Consider the following 4,652-nt stretch of genomic DNA (forward strand, 5'->3'; position numbering starts at 1 on the left):
GCTGACGGCAGGCTGGGAGGCAAGTGCGGGACTGCGGGCTGGCTGCCCTGAGGCCTGCGGCGCCTGTGGGTGGCGCTGCATGTCTGGGCCTTGGTGGCCCTGTGTGGTCACATAGGCACCTGCGTCAGGCCCTGGAGCGGGTGCTCGGTGGGGCTTTCCCCACTGGGGAGGGTGGCTTGTACCATTTCTGGGCTAATTTTCTAGTGCAAAGGTCCACCACAGGTCTGCGGGGACAGGAGCCGCATCACGTGTGTTTTGCAGGCCGCTCAGGAAAGGGGAGGGAGGCATGCTGGTCTCAGGGCCGGGCGTAGGTCCGGGGCACAGCACGGGTGCGCTTTGACCCATGGCCCTGCTGCCCCTGTCTCTGTCCACTCTGCTTCCTCTGCAGCCGTGTCACGGTGGCTTCGCATTTTGCCCAAGGCTGATCCCAGGGGAGAGGGCTGTTGAGGGCCACCTGCAGGCCCCTTGTGGGCCAGGGCCGCCCCCCTCACATGCTGCCACCTGATCCAGTGGCTCTGGAGATAAAAATGGTCGTTGGATTGTTAAATGGTTGAAAAAAATTAAAAGACTGTTTCATGACTGGTGCAAATTCTATGAAGTTGCCGTGTCAGCATCCACAGTAAAACTTTTTTTGGCCACGGTCACGTGCATTTGCTTATGGATTATCTGTGGCTGTTTTCTTCATACAACTAGAGATCATGTGGCCCACAGAGCCAAAAATATTTCCTGCTTGGCCCCTCCTGGAGAGGTTTGCCAGCCTCAAGTCAGGCGTCCCTTTCTGTGATGGCAAAATTTTGGGTTGGCAGCAGCATTTCACACAGTCAGCCCAGACCTTCAGGTCTTAATCAGGCTGGAAGGAGCCCTGGGCCAGGGGGTCCGCTCCTCATGATTTGTGGAGAGAGGGCACTGGCCACAGGTGAACTGACCCGTCTAGCACCTGTGGCTGCCGGAGGCCCTTCTGAGGATCCCTGGATGTCATGAGAGGGCGGGGCCCACTGTGGGCCCCCAGCGGGCAGTCAGGTCTCTACCCAGGGCTCACAGACTCTCTTCAAAGGGACACTGGCTGGGGACACTCCCTCTGCTGCCAGAGGGACGCCAGGAGGCATGCCTGTCCCGGGCAGTCTGGGCCGGCAGCCCATGGGTGTGACGACATCCATCCCGGCAGCGGCTCCCTGGCCCCTGGCAGCACCAGCTGCTCCAAGGGTAGCAGGTTTGCCCTGGGAAGCGACCCATGGGATGCGGGAAGAGCTGAGAAGCCACTGACGGGCTGGCAAGGCCCAAGGTATGGTGGGCATGCAGGCCTGGGGCTGGTTCTCGCTCGCGGGGTCTCTCTGGCCCACAGCTGGCATTTCCTCTGGAAGCAGGGCTCATCAGGGAAAGCTACGGCCGAGTGACACTTCTGCCCCCAACCCCCGGCATTCAGGTAAAAATTAAGGGTGAGGACTCTGCTCTTCTTCAGCTCTGAAAACTAGCAACTTAATTGTTTCCAGCTCAGAATATCTGAAATCTTAAATAGAGCAAAAACTCATGATGCAAGCTTATTAAGTCACGGAGAGCCCAGGTTGGTTGTGGAATCATCTCCTCAGTAGAAAAGTCTATTTAGAAGTCAATTTATTTCAGAAGCTGCAGTAGTGGCTTAATGCATTGAAGTGCACACTTGCCAGGGGCCACCCTGAAGTCCAGTCAGACTCTCAGGCTTTGCCATCCGTCTGCCTGGATGCTGTTAAAATATCCTTTCTCCAAAACTGTGTCCCGCACTTGAAAACCTAATTCATGGGGCTGCTCCTTGGCGGCCGAGCTGGCTGTCTACGTGGCTCATGGACGTCTTTCCGCCATCTCTGTGGTTTTCTTTGTTTGCTTTTGGTTCTTTGTATTTTTTTCCACTTTTTCATTACAAAATACACATAATATAAAATGTACCATGTGCAGCTCAGTGGCCTTAAGCACGTTCACATGGCCGCACCACCGCCACCACCTTCCTCTCCAGAATTCTCTTCATCTTGCACTCTGACACTGTGTCCTCTTTAAGTGACAACTCCCGTTTCCCACACCGCAGCCCCTGGCACCCACCATTCTGTGTTCCGTCTGTATGAATTTGTCTGCTCTGGAGACCGCATGTAAGTGGAATCATACAGTATTTGTCTTTTTGTGATTGGCTTTTTCACTGAGCATCACGTCCTTGAGGGTCATGCCACAGCGTGCTTCCCTTCCAAGGCCGAGTGACCTCCCAGGGTATGTGCATTCGGCGCACTGCATTGCTGCATTTTGCTGACCCCTCCACCCACCCATGGGCACTTGGGTTGCTTCCACTCTTGGTTATGGTGAGTAATGCTGTTATGAGCATGGCTGTACAAATATCTCCTGGAGACCCTGCTTTCAATCATTTTTAAATGTATGACAAGAAGTAAGATTGCTGGATCAGAGGCAATTGGTATTTTTAATATTTGAGGAACAGTCGGACTGCTTTTCACAGCAGCTGCACCATTTTACATTCCCACCAATTTTTATTCTGCGCACAAGGGTTCTAACTTTTCCGTACCCTTCCCAACACTTGCTATGTTCTGTTTCTTTTTTAATAGTAACCATCCTAATGGGTGTGGGTGACTTCATTTTTCTTTGTTTTTTAATTAGGCATAATTTTCATCCAGTGAAATGCACAGATCGTGTTTCCCATCAGACGGGTTTTGACAGATGAACAGCCTCATGAAACCCCGCAGCCCACAAGAGACAGACGTAGCCCCACACTCGGAAGGTGCCCCCTCCACCTTTCCCGTCAGTCTTCCCACCTGCCAACAGATTGCTGCCCTCACAGAAGAGCAGTGCCAGACCTTGCGCTTGTGGCAGCCGGCCCACACGGGGGGCCCGGGACAGTTTTGCGGACCCGAGTACGCCTCCCTGTGCGTGGCGGGGTCAGGGCGGCTCTCCCTGTTGGGAATGAGGCTCCCATGCCGGTCGGGAGCAAGGAGAGGGTCTTTGCAATGTGCAGCTTCTCTCAGCACAACACTGTGGCCCAGCTCCTGGCCTCCCCCGAGCCGGGCTGCATCTGCGTTTGGAGAGCCCGGCACAGGATGTGTGTCCTCTGCTGGAAGACATGGGAATGAGGTCAGCCCAGGTGCTTCCCGGGCAGGGCTGGGGGAAGGTTCCCGAAGAGGAGCCTGGACGCGGAACCAACCACGTGTCCGTGATGCTTACAATGGCTCTTCCCCAGTAATATGCTCAACCTCGAAAACAGTGCAGTTTTTATGAGCAGCGCATTTTGTGAGTCTGGGCTGGTGCCAGGGAAAGCCTGCCCGGGGTGGGCTGGGGCTCACCAGCCCCGTGGATTTGCTGAGTGACTGGAGGAGATTTTTCCTTTTTTCAGAGCCTTGCTTTTTCACTTGTCTTTCAACAAGCGATTCTTCCTGCCAGGCGCTTGGGATACACAACCAAGCAGGCCAGAGAGTCGGGGAGAGACGTGAGCAGGTGACAGCACAATCTATAAACATTTACTAAGTGTGGTGACCGCGCGTTGGGAGCTGGGGCCCAGGGAGGGTCCCTCTGAGGAAGGCGGACCTGCAGGGTGGGTGGGGCTTCCCAGGGCCCCGGGGCTGAGATGGGCTGAGCTGGGTGGGGGTCAGGCTGCAGCCGTCTCCAGGGGGACGTGTGGGGCAGGACTGGAGGGGGTGCCACCCTGCGCTGGCCACTCCTGCTGGCCCGAGGGAGTGCAGGCGACCGCGCCCTGGCCCAGAGCCACAACTGGCCTTTCAAGCCTCAGGGGCTAGATTTCAGGGCTTCCGTGGCTTGGCTGGGAAGAAACTAGTTTCCATTTCTCGTCCCTAAAATCTGCTTTTCTAACACCAGTATTGATGCTTTTGCTGGGGTTTATGGCTCCTTTCCTTGAAAAATGCAGGGTCAGACTCAAGCCTGGTCCCCTCGAGGCACTGGGGTCATGGTCTCCGTGCGGTCCCAGACCCCAGAGGGCAGCGGCCGTGCTGATCACTCCGTCCTCACTCGCACGCCCGCGCCGCCCCCTCCACCCCGTCGCCTGCAACATCCCTCCGGTGCCTGGGGCCCCCCAGCGCGGCTTGGGGCCACCTCATGTCCTCAGGTGGGGGCTGGTGACCCTGCCTTCCTCGTAGGCCTCATTCTTAAATCAATGGTCAGTGAATTGAAGTGTGCAGAAGCAAATGGAAAAGGGGCAGATGCGGAAACCACAGCTTCCCAGGGCTCTCCTTTAAGTCCTGGGCATCCTCCCCCTTTTTTCCTTGCTAATCGTGGTAAAATATACGTAACATGAACTTTGGCATCTTAACCCTAAGTGTACAATTCAATAATGCTTAGTGTTTTTTGCATTGTTTTGCAACCAAATCTCCAAAACTCTTTTTAATCTTGCAAGAATGTTAGGCATCTTTTAAAAAACAAAGTGAAATGAAATGAAATAAATGGAGTAACGCTGTCTTCAAAAATCAGCTGCCAGACTCACAGAACCCAAGAATGGACTGACAGTTGTCAAAGGGAAAAAGACTGGGGAGGGTGGGTGGGAAGGGAGGGAGAAGGGGGAAATGGGGCATTATGATCAGCACACATACTGTGGTGGGGACACGGGGAGGGCTGTGCAACACAGAGAAGACAAGTAGTGACTCTGTGGCATCTTACTACGCTGATGGACAGTG

At 54.8% G+C, this 4,652-nt stretch overlaps 1 long non-coding RNA gene across 2 annotated transcripts; it reads left to right on the top strand.

The window, feature by feature from the left end:
• The first annotated feature begins 816 nt into the window (after window positions 1-816).
• LOC108406870 (uncharacterized) lies at window positions 817-4,448 on the top strand. 2 transcript variants are annotated; one of them, XR_001855571.3, is made up of 2 exons: window positions 817-1,423; window positions 2,632-4,448. It is a non-coding gene; the product is annotated as an uncharacterized lncRNA (long non-coding RNA). The 2 variants fall into 2 exon arrangements; XR_005054465.2 differs by having other exon boundaries at window positions 817-1,282.
• The last annotated feature ends 204 nt before the right edge of the window (window positions 4,449-4,652 follow it).

This window comes from Manis javanica, chromosome 15 (genome assembly GCF_040802235.1).
Source record: "Manis javanica isolate MJ-LG chromosome 15, MJ_LKY, whole genome shotgun sequence".
Taxonomy (NCBI): domain Eukaryota; kingdom Metazoa; phylum Chordata; class Mammalia; order Pholidota; family Manidae; genus Manis; species Manis javanica.